The following is a 12,725-nucleotide window of genomic DNA, read 5'->3' on the forward strand; positions in this document are numbered from 1 at the left end:
CCTTTCCAGCACCGATATACCCTGTTTAGTTTGCTCTTGGGAACAGAAATTTGAATATCATTCACAGTGCACTAGGACTTTGTTATAACTTTCTTTTAATTACTGGTTTACTTTCCTCAGTTGATTGTATCTTGTTTAACGTCTCTCTCGAGATTTTCTTTCTCATATGGACAGATGAGAATGGATATTTTTCCAGTATAGATACTTTTCAATTTATCATCCAATATCAATTAATTGATAACCTCCACGTTACATACCATCCTATGTAGTCGCCGGGTTTGACACTAATGGCATCAGATGACGCAACTGTATACAGATATTCCCCCGTGCCTGAAAATGACAAAATTGGTTACTTCAAATGTATCTTAGTGTTAACATACGTATACATGATTTTACCAATAATGTTCCTACATCTCAGTCTAACTGCATAGTGAGAATAGAATGTCACTGAATTCTACAGAACCACTGCATAGCGGAGAATATCACAGAATTCTACAGAACCACTGTATGGTGAGAATAGAATGTCACACAATTCTACAGAACCACTGCATAGTGAGAATATAATGTCACAAAATACTACAGAACCACTGCATAGTGAGAATATAATGTCACAGAATACTACAGAACCACTGCATAGTGAGAATAGAATGTCACAGAATTCTACAGAACCACTGCATAGTGAGAATAGAATGTCACACAATTCTACAACCACTGCATAGTGAGAATAGAATGTCACTGAATTCTACAGAACCACTGCATAGTGAGAATAGAATGTCACAGAATTCTACAGAACCACTGCATAGTGAGAATAGAATGTCACAGAATTCTACAGAACCACTACATAGTGAGAATAGAATGTCACAGAATACTACAGAACCACTGCATAGTGAGAATAGAATGTCACAGAATTCTACAGAACCACTGCATAGTGAGAATAGAATGTCACCGAATTCTACAGAACCACTGCATAGTGAGAATAGAATGTCACAGAATTCTACAGAACCACTGCATAGTGAGAATAGAATGTCACAGAATTCTACAGAACCACTACATAGTGAGAATAGAATGTCACAGAATTCTACAGAACCACTGTATAGTGAGAATAGAATGTCACAGAATTCTACAGAACCACTGCATAGTGAGAATAGAATGTCACAGAATACTACAGAACCACTGCATAGTGAGAATAGAATGTCACAGAATTCTAAAGAATCACTGCATAGTGAGAATAGAATGTCACAGAATTCTACACATAGTGAGAATAGAATGTCACAGAATTCTACAGAACCACTACATAATGAGAATAGAATGTCACAGAATTCTACAGAACCACTGCATAGTGAGAATAGAATGTCACAGAATTCTACAGAACCACTGCATAGTGAAAATAGAATGTCACAGAATTCTACAGAACCATTGCATAGCGGAGAATATCACAGAATTCTACAGAACCACTGTATAGTGAGAATAGAATGTCACAGAATTCTACAGAACCACTGCATAGTGAGAATATAATGTCACAGAATACTACAGAACCACTGCATAGTGAGAATAGAATGTCACAGAATTCTACAGAATCACTGCATAGTGAGAATAGAATGTCACAGAATTCTACAGAATCACTGCATAGTGAGAATAGAATGTCACAAAATACTACAGAACCACTGCATAGTGAGAATAGAATGTCACAGAATTCTACAGAACCACTGCATAGTGAGAATAGAATGTCACAAAATACTACAGAACCACTGCATAGTGAGAATAGAATGTCACAGAATACTACAGAACCACTGTATAGTGAGAATAGAATGTCACAGAATTCTACTGAACCACTGTATAGTGAGAATAGAATGTCACAGAATTCTACAGAACCACTACATAGTGAGAATAGAATGTCACAGAATTCTACAGAACCACTGAATAGTGAGAATAGAATGTCACAGAATTCTACAGAACCACTGCATAGTGAGAATAGAATGTCACTGAATTCTACACAACCACTGCATAGCGGAGAATATCACAGAATTCTACAGAACCACTGTATAGTGAGAATAGAATGTCACAGAATTCTACACAACTACTGCACAGTGAGAATAGAATGTCACAGAATACTACAGAACCACTACATAGTGAGAATAAAATGTCACTGAATTCTACACAACCACTGCATAGCGGAGAATATCACAGAATTCTACAGAACCACTGTATAGTGAGAATAGAATGTCACAGAATTCTACACAACTACTGCATAGTGAGAATAGAATGTCACAGAATACTACAAAACCACTGCATAGTGAGAATAGAATGTCACAGAATTCTATAGAACCACTGCATAGTGAGAATAGAATGTCACAGAATTCTACAGAACCACTGCATAGTGAAAATAGAATGTCACAGAATTCTACAGAATCACTGCATAGTGAGAATAGAATGTCACAGAATTCTACAGAACCACTACATAGTGAGAATAGAATGTCACAGAATACTACAGAACCACTGCATAGTGAGAATAGAATGTCACAGAATTCTACAGAACCACTGCATAGTGAGAATAGAATGTCACAGAATTCTACAGAACCACTGCATAGTGAGAATAGAATGTCACAGAATTCTATATTCCTGTACCTCATTTAATTCTAGAATATCAACTTTAGAATGGTTTTGTTTTGCTTGTATTTTGTTTTACATTCCTTTGGATTTAAAAAAAAAATTATATAGAAAAGTCACCAGGCAGAGGCGAAAAGCCATACATTTTGTCGTATTTATGGCTCTCAAGGCCGCAATATTGAGGCCTACCATAACCTCCGGTTTTAAGGTCATACACGAAAGGCACATGATTTGTTTTTCTAATGCCTGGTGCTTGGCAAAATAGCAGTCACTATCTATGTTACATGCTGACAAATAAACAGTCACTACCTGTGTTACACGCTGGTATAGAGCATCAAACCCGGAACCTTGCAAAGTGAACACCCTAACCACTATAGCTAGGCTTTAGAATGAACATCCTAACCGCTAGACTTTAGAATGAACACCTTAACCGCTAGGCTTCAGAATGAACACCCTAACCGCTAGGCTTCAGAATGAACACCCTAACCGCTAGGGTTTAGAATGAACACCCTAACCGCTAGGCTTCAGAATGAACACCCTAACCGCTAGGCTTTAAAATGAACACCCTAACCGCTAGGCTTCAGAGTAAACACTCTAACCCCAGCGTTTTCTTCTTCTTATATAACTGGTACCGATAAACGGTACCATTTCCAATGCCAACAAGAGTACCGCCAACGGTACATAATACGCCCGTGAAATGCTTACATAGGGTGTTACATAATACGCCCGTGAAATGTTTACACAGGGTGTTACATAATACGCCCGTGAAATGCTTACATAGGGTGTTACATAATACGCCCGTGAAATGCTTACATAGGGTGTTACATAATACGCCCGTGAAATGCTTACATAGGGTGTTACATAATACGCCCGTGAAATGCTTACATAGGGTGTTACATAATACGCCCGTGAAATGCTTACATGGGGTGTTTTTCTTGTGCTATAATTTGAATAACTTTGCTTCAGGTATTACCAGCCATCATGAGGCTGTGACAAACTTTCATATGAACAAAGGGTCTTTATTTAAAAATCTAGATTTCCTCAAAATAAACAAAGGGTCTTAACTTAAAAATCTAGATTTCCTCAAAATGGACCAAGTTCAACAATCTGTAATTTTTTCAAAAATGGAAGAAAATCAAAATCCTTCCCTAGATGCACATCTTCAATATCCATACAAACACTCCACAAAATAAGATGGTCCTCACTTGAAAACTGTGGGAGGAGTTGGGCGGACAAATTATATACCCTCCATAGAATATTAATTTCCAAATATACCAAGTTCAACAATCTGTAATTTTCTCGAAAATTGTAGAAAATCAAAATCCATCCCACATGCACATTTTCAATACCCATACAAACACTCCACAAAATAAGAAGACTCTCACTTGAAAACTGTGGGAGGAGTAGGGTGGACAAATTATGTACCCTCCATGTAATAATTATTACCAAATAAAGGGGCAAAACTCCTCGAAAAATGGTCGAAATGGATCAAAATTGCAGTATGATCTATAGTGACCCACAAAGAAGCTACACAGTAAGTTTAGGTTGCATCACTCTATTTATGTGGAGGTTCACGTCGAATCATGGCCGAAAGAAAATAATTCCTGGAACTTTGCATGTTTTATGGGACTTTCCTTATGAGGTAGGGTCTTCAATTTTTTGTGAGATGTAAATTCAAGTATTGTGTTTGAAATTTTGTGAATAAAATCCATGAAAGAAGGATTTAAATATTTTTTTGAATTTTTGTTGTAGAGGTGGGTGATTTGGCTTTTGACCAGCTGATTTTGCACATGCTTGACTTCGATGTAAACACTCTCACGCCTTGCTGGATGGGTATGTATTTTTTGGTATAAAAATGCTTATTGAGAACTGTACTACATGATGTGAAAGTAAAACTTCTGAAAAGTTTACTTTGAGGAAGCAAGGTCAGGTCAAAGGTGAGTAATTTTGGTAAGAACATATAGGCAAAGTTAATAGAGTGGTGCAACCTGCAAGTTTCAGCATGATATGTGAAAGGGAAATGAAATTATAAAGAGAAAACCCCCGAACGGACGGAGACAGACGGACGTACAGACATCGCTGTACCATAATACGTCCCGTGTAAAGACGGGCGTGTAAAAACCGTAGATTTTTCCTAATTTTGAGACTAAAAATTCCCAATTCAATTGCCGAAAACTACATCTGACATCGTAATTTATTTAGTCCGAAACGTTGTACGAGTTAACTAAAGTTACTTCCGGTATTAAATCGAAAATATGGCAGTGCGCGTGTTGTAGAGCTACGATTATTTTAAAACGAGCCTACGACGATTCATTATGTCTCACAACAGTAAATATTACCGTAAAAGGTTTGTAAAGAGATGAATACTTCTTGTTTTGTTCTTTTCCCCCCTTTCTTTTAATTGAAATCATTTGCCGATACATTGATAGAAAATTCCTAATTTCTTCGATTTTGACGTTATTTTCCCCAATAGAATCGGTACCAGTACCAGTGGGCAGAAAAAAATCGCTGTAACCGCTAGGCTTTAGAATGAACACCCTAACCGCTAGGCTTTAGAATAAACACTCTAACCGCTAGGCTTCAGAATGAACATCCTAACCGCTAGGCTTCAGAATAAACACTCTAACCGCTAGGCTTCAGAATGAACACTCTAACCACTAGGCTTCAGAATGAACACTCTAACCGCGTGGCTTCAGAATGAACACTCTAACCGTGTGGCTTCAGAATGAACACTACTGCTAGGCTTCAGAATGAACACTCTAACCGCTAGGCTTCAGAATGAACACTTTTGCTTCGTTTGAAATGTTTCCAGTCTCACTTACTTCCGGGAATAATTATATATCAGTCTCACTTACTTCCGGGAATAATTATATATCAGTCTCACTTACTTCCGTGAATAATTATATATCAGTCACACTTACTTCCGTGAATAATTATATATCACTCACACTTACTTCCGGGAATAATTATTTATCAGTCACACTTACATTCGGGACTAATTATATATTTTTCAGTCTCGCTTACTTTCGGGACTAATTATATATATAGCAGTCTCACTTACTTCCGGAACTAATCAAATTTTCCCCCACCAGTGTGTACTGGCTGGATGATGTCTTCCTCCAGATCTGACATGCTAAATTCCCGGTTCTGTAGGCGTAGAATTCCCATTTGTGAACAATACCACAGCAGTCTACCTGGTAGTCGGGATCCTCCACCAAATACCCAACATCTACAAAGACGATGCCACATTTATCACTTGAAATTGAGTTTGCGATATGTTGGAAGTATCATACCTGGGTCCTTATTACCTGCAGAGTTAATTACTATTACATTACCAGGTACAATAAGTTTCAAACATATAAAGCTCTACCACATGTTTTCTAAGTTTTTGTATATATATTCTTTGAAAGACCTTTTGGCCAAAATAGATAAAACTCAGTATAAATGTTATCTTACCGGATCCCAATCCGACGGAGTTCTTGAAAGAATTTGGATCAGATTCCCCTACAGTCGTACCTGAGGTCCCGCATGCTACAGGAACAGAACAAAGCAGATATTGGAGATACATTTGTTCAACTGTTATATCTGACCATGTGTACGTGCTGTAGGGGGCGTTACTTAGAAATAATTCATACTTGTAGTGTTCGAGGCTCTAACAGGTTACGATCTTAAAGTCCCAGACTAAAACAGAATAATCGTGGAAGATTTTTTAAATCTCCTCACAAAGGGCTAGGTATGGAGTGTGGGAATGGGGCCGAATTTGTTCCCTTAAATGATTAACGTTTTTAAAGCATATTTTGATAATGAGAGTATGCACAACTTTCCGACATTTTCTACTCTTATAAAAAAGGTGGTGATCCTAATGTGTGAAATCATACTTCTAAGACATTACATTAAAAACAGAAATATAATATTCGATACCCCCACATCGTCAGTTGTGAACAGTTGCAGAAAAGCGAGAATTTAAAAGTTCGTCTAAAAACATCTATAGTAGTTGAACGGTTAGTATTAGTAGGTGTGTTGTCCAAATCAAATTTACCGATCCGGTGTTGCAGCATATACCCCCCCTCCCGAAAAAAACGAGCCTGGGATATTTTTCCCATAGGAGGAAGTGCACCCCAGCATATAATGTCCCCCTTTGTACTAAGTCAGTATAGAGTTTTCCCCCGGGTGGAAAAACCACCCTGGTATAGAACACCCCCCCCCCTCCTTTTTCCGGATTACGATATTCATAAAATAAGTGAATATTTTTTGAGATGTTGAAAATGGGTTTACACGCTGAATATTTTGAATTGCATATTGTAAATACAATATGCTTCCCAAAAGACTTTAACGATGGTCAATATCATTAGGATTTTAAGTAAAAAGTCGACTAAAAGATATACAATTAAAATATATAAAAAGTAAAATAGATGCACGGTATAAATAAAAGTAATTCAATTTTCCCGTTTATTTGAATTCGATAAATTAAAAAAACATAAACTTCTTTCCAACTTCACTATTTCAAATGTTAGATACTAGTAAATAACGGCAAATACTGGAGATATCTGAATGAATTTTGATATAGCAATACACGATTTGATGAATTTCCTTTAAAAAAAACATAAGGTGATGATTGTGATACACAACAACCTGCTCAAAATTAAAAAAAAAAATAATTCCTGGGTCTAGATAAGTAAGAGAATTCTAGTAATAGAAATGGAAACGGATACATAGCTAATATGTACGAGGGGGGAGGAGGGGAGGGGGGGTGGGTGGTGGTGCGTACTGTCATTTAGGGGGAAATTCTATACTGGGACGGTGTAATGAAGTTGATTAAGTTTTGCTGATTTAGCGTTTTGTATTTTTCGTTTGTTTTGGTTCTGATGAGAATGGGTTATCGTAAGAGTGAGTCAGGTGTGAGTTATTTTTAGTTGCTAGTATAAAAGAGACCGGTTTGACTGGCTGTAAGTTAGATAGGGCACGGTAACGATATCAGCCGGGTGCCACGTTGACAGGTCCTAAAAGTTCAGGGGATGGTTATCTTCCTGTCATATTTTATGTAGAACATTGGGAGAAATATGACTACTGAAATAGGAGTTCGTTTGGAGGGCACATCTTTTTCCTAGCCGGTAAGCGTGTTTTGTTTGTATTCTGATAGTTCGTGAGTATTAATTAGTTTAGCACGGTTTTATTATTTGTCAGTTCTCGGTTTCTTGTTTGGTTGCAAGTTAGTTTTTTATGAAATTAATTTCAGTGAGTACATAGGTGTTTAACAAAACCAGTTTCAACCCGAAGGCAGGCAGAGCGTTGCGGGATTCAGATATACGGAGGTCCATGCGGATATCGTGCTACAACATGGAAGGGCGTGGTGTAGCTCCGTAGAGAATAACCCGAGACTTGGGAGGCATCGTGGATTGTTTTCCACTCTGGGCGTGCTTATCGCAAGTTGACGGGAAACCGGAACGGTGTCTTCAGAGTGCATATTAGTTACATTATAAAGTTAAAGTAACTCGAAATTTAGAAACAAAACCAAAGAATATTATATAACAGAAAAGGAGAATTGAGTATTTGGAACTTTTTCTAAATTATACTACTTTTGAATATTGTTTTTACTTGAAAAGTTAATACCTGTACATTCGCTTTTACATCTGATACGTACTATCGGACTTTCCAAAAGAACTGTTTACAACGTATCAGATATCTATATTGCCAATTGCTTATTCATGTAAATTTGTGTTGAGAGTGAAAGGAATGAGTGTGCATATTTTTTTGTATTTATTTATATAAACAATAAATTTGTACTTGTTTATTCTACAACTTATCGTTAGTCTTTGCTCAATCTGACAAAATCCAAAAAGAACTCATTACAAACGGTTTTTCCTAGGGGGAAAATTGAGCCCGGGTTGATTCTTCCTAAGGGGAAATTCTATGCTTCAATGCCAGGCCCATCATTCCGGGGGATGGGGTGTCTATCCCGGGCCTGTTTTCCCGGAGGGAAAGTCTATGCCGGGGAAAAGTCCACGCTACAACACCGGAACTAACTTCATTTACTGTTATTATGCTATTTAAGGACGACGGACTTAATTCATTTTCACAATAGAATTTTGAAATAAGATGAAGTAGGTATTATTGAATTAGAAGTAGGTATTGTTGAATTAAAATCAATGAAAAAAGTATGATGATCGACTTTGATTTTCCGTGGGGGATATTTCAAAGTAGGCTATGAAAATTCGTACTTACAAAGGAAATAACGGAATTTTCTCCCTGTACAATATAAAATTTAAAAAAAAAAAAAAATCTAAAATAGACATTTGATCTGTATTAATTAAAGTATGACTTTAAAAAGACAATGAGCTTACTAATTATAAGAGAAAATATGGGTCATCGGCAAAGATTTTTCAGAGGAGCATGTCAAAGGACGATTTTTGGCCAGTATTCATGGAAAGTGTCATTAAGGAAGAAATGTATAAAGTTTTTTTTTACTAGTGGTTTCATACTTTCATTTGAGTTGATGATGAGAAACATTGCATAGAATTACAATAATCCTAGATTTCGTGTGTTGGTAATAGACAACTGATAGCCATAACATCTAGAGGTATGACACGTGTTGATTTCGTGAAGTTTAATATCCTGTTTTTATGTACCGTCTGTGTCTGCTATGTCATGCTGTAAATTTTGAATTTATTAGGTGGCGGTAAATACAAACTTTATAATATAAAAACTATTCCCAAGCCCGTTTATCATTCCTTTGTTGATCGAGATTTTTTTTATTTGTTTATTCCATGCTACTATGTGTTTGTAAATTACTATGAACAAAATGGTAAAACAGATATTTACAGTAGCACCTGTTTGAAATTGATTTATGATTACACACATGAACTTGACAATCTGTAAATTGATTGCCACCCAATCAATTTCAAATTTACAACATGATACTTCTTTCACAGCCAGAACTTTGAATATGGTGCACAGGTTTCGAAACACTGCTAGTGATAAAATATACAAACACTTACTTGCTGAAAATATCGTCGGTAGAAAACAAAACAATGCAAAAAGAGCAAGACATCCCTTAACGTCTTCCATAGAACACAGTTATGGTTTAGAATGTCGCAAAGTTACATTCAAAACGATCATACTCATGATATCAGCGTTCATTTTCCACACAGAGTGCTCCAACACTACGTTCCGCGTTCAGTTTTCAATGCATTTCATGTCGCTTCGTTCACGCAATCTCGATCAATATCTTTTTTGTTGTTAACTGATTGAATTGTTCCTATTCAATTAACCTGTCAATAAATAGCAAGGCGTTTAAACTTTCCCTTTTGTCTGTCAATTTCAGATTTTAAACACAAAACGATCTATTTAGTCGTTTTATGTTTGGATAGATATGCATGATGCATTTCTTCAAAAATTGTATTTTTGGGCTGTCAAGTGAAATACATGACTTTATTTAAACATATTTTATGGCATGGTACAAGAGTCTAACGACTTATAAAGTTGCCACATTTGGTTAAATATTATATCAATGCGATTATCAAACATATTTTTAAAATAAGTTTTTCAATCAGACTCGCTACTGCGTCCCATCTGAAAACATCACATTTTACCCTTTAACACGATTTTAACAGATTTTTTTTCCGTTTCTAATATTTAGAATACTTAATTAATGCATTTCTAATTGTCAGCAAAAATTTGAATGCTAGTTGTCGGTTGTACATGGGAGATACAGAGCTTACAATTCTTTGTTATGTAAATAAGGCAAGTGTCCTGTTTTTGTTTACATATGCTAAATATACTAGTAAAAGTTTCATTTAAAGCAGACCCCCCCCCTCTCAATTTACAAGTTAATTCTGAACAATTAAATAATGTCTAGTATTTGTCAAATCTCATTTTTGTTTTAAACATGTTATTGTCTATTAAGCAATATATATGATGCATATTTAATTGCTGTTACAAAATTTAGAAATTCATTATCTCCCTCATGCATAGCTCTTATCCTTGGACGAATTTGGCTCCACTTTTTTGGCACGCTGGTTTTGGCTATATTTAGCTCTAAAACTTCATAGTTATTTCGGATTTCAAACATTTCGGTTGAGCATCACTGAAGAGACATTAGTTGTCGAAATGCGCATCTGGTGCATCAAAATTGGTACCGTATAAGTTTTACATTATGACCATGACCCCTGGGTCGAGGCCTCTGCTGGTGGACCTTATGAGTGCTGTATCTCATTTTTTTTCTCAACAACTGAATGGTTGACCTTTAGGAATACTTTAGCTAAGCATTGTAAACAATAAAAATGATGAAATAAAATCCGAAAATTTGCAGCACAAATCATGTCCATGCTCCTTTAAGTTTGCAAAGCAATCTAACTAAAGTACAGCCCTATAGTATAATTTAGGTCTGAATTAGTCAGATTTGAAAAGCTTCAATATTATTGATAACTGTATAAGGAGAGTCTTGTGTTTGATTCCCTTTGAAAGACATCTGGTATCGATTGTCAATGATTTATGTAATTTTAAAATCTGCCATGGAATATATGCATCTTGTAATGGAATTTATGACATATACAATGTATACTCATATTGTGTATATGTTTAAAAATTATATTGCTACTAAAGACCTGAAAACTAAGATGAATATTGTAAGCCGAATACACATGTTGACATCACAATAATAGAGGGCGAAGCCCTCTCACGGCCCGAAGGGCCGTGAGAGCGGAGCTCTCCCTATAGGTAACACGTATATACATGTTTAAAAGGAAAATATAGGAAAATAATGAAAAATTAAACCATACCTATGGAACTTGAAAAGTTTGGTACCAATGGCGTCGATTCGAATATTAGCGCGTGGACATGTATTCCTCCATTTTGAATCTCGTCTACCCTAGTTCACGTCGTTCTGAGACATTACATAAAATCCGTAAAAACCTGTAAATCTGATTTTCTTAATCATATAAAATCACTCCACGATTAACGCCATGTTTTTTGTTGTGGTTCAAACGCTGTTTGTAAATTTGCTAGATAACGACGCTGAATATGACGTCACAATGTACTGTTTACATCGATTGCGTTATATTTCCCGCGTTCAATATATAGGCGGATCAAATGTCCAAAATTGGGATGCTTTGATACAGCTCTGTCCTCGTGCTAACTTCGGGTTATTTTTGTCCTGTTTTGGATATAGACACTAATGCCAAAACTTTTTTGCTTCGCCCTCAAACACGGTCACGCCGTAAAACATATTAGCGAGCGCAGCGAGCCAGCGCGGAGCGCTGGCTCGTACTGCGAGCTCTAATGACTAGAGCGCGGGAAATAATCCGAGCTAAATCTCAACCTCTAACAAGAATTTTTTTTGACGCCAATCCCAGAAGTCCCTCGTACAAAATGGCGGATGGTTCGATTCCTAAAATAATAAATTAATAAAAAAATCTTTTAAGTATTACAAACCTTTCTTATTTGAAAGGAAAGGATGACAATCATATTCTTCCCCCTTTCTTTTTCTTTTTAAAATATTGTCTAAAGAAATGTAAACAGTCACGTCACAACTACCAGGCTACGTCACAACACGCTCGTTGCATTTCCCGTTAAACTGATTCCTATATTGGCGAGAAGAGCAAGACAGTAATCCTACGTATTGACAGTGAACCAGATCAGTTTTCCTTGTTTTCAATATAAATTTTTTGAAAATGTATTCAGATATGCTGCGCTCGCCCCAACGGTCACACCGTAATCATATTAATCTGTATCATGACATCACACTACACAATAATAGGACATTTTCGAGTTCTTCCGTTCCGTATATATTCTGTGTTTTAGAATCTACCTAAGTCACGTGATTTGACGATTTTTTTAAGGCATGCTTTCTTCCGGTTCAGCTAACAATCAGACGATTTCGTTCATTTATTTCAGTTACTGGTTTTAATACGGAGTTTAAGAACCCGTGTTATTGGTGTATGACAGAGGGGTGTAATATGTTGTTGTACGGTGTGACCGTTCAGACGAGTGGAGTCTAATATGTTGTACGGTGTGACCGTTCAGACGAGCGAAGCCCATGAACACCTTGCAACACGACTTTTATCCGCCTCTTCATTTAACGCGGGAAATATAACGCGCTTGGTGTAAACAGTTACAAATTG

The 12,725-nt window shown here is 36.5% G+C and overlaps 1 long non-coding RNA gene and 1 pseudogene across 1 annotated transcript; one reads left to right on the plus strand and one right to left on the minus strand.

Annotated features, from left to right (window-relative positions):
* Positions 1–9,739, minus strand: part of LOC125646258 (cadherin-23-like) — a 25,421-nt pseudogene extending 15,682 nt beyond the window's left edge.
* Positions 7,556–8,406, plus strand: LOC125646269 (uncharacterized). Its single transcript, XR_007359655.2, has 2 exons — positions 7,556–7,718; positions 7,844–8,406. It is a non-coding gene; the product is annotated as an uncharacterized LOC125646269 (long non-coding RNA).
* Positions 9,740–12,725: the final 2,986 nt, after the last annotated feature.

The sequence above is a fragment of the Ostrea edulis genome, chromosome 6, assembly GCF_947568905.1.
Source record: "Ostrea edulis chromosome 6, xbOstEdul1.1, whole genome shotgun sequence".
Taxonomy (NCBI): domain Eukaryota; kingdom Metazoa; phylum Mollusca; class Bivalvia; order Ostreida; family Ostreidae; genus Ostrea; species Ostrea edulis.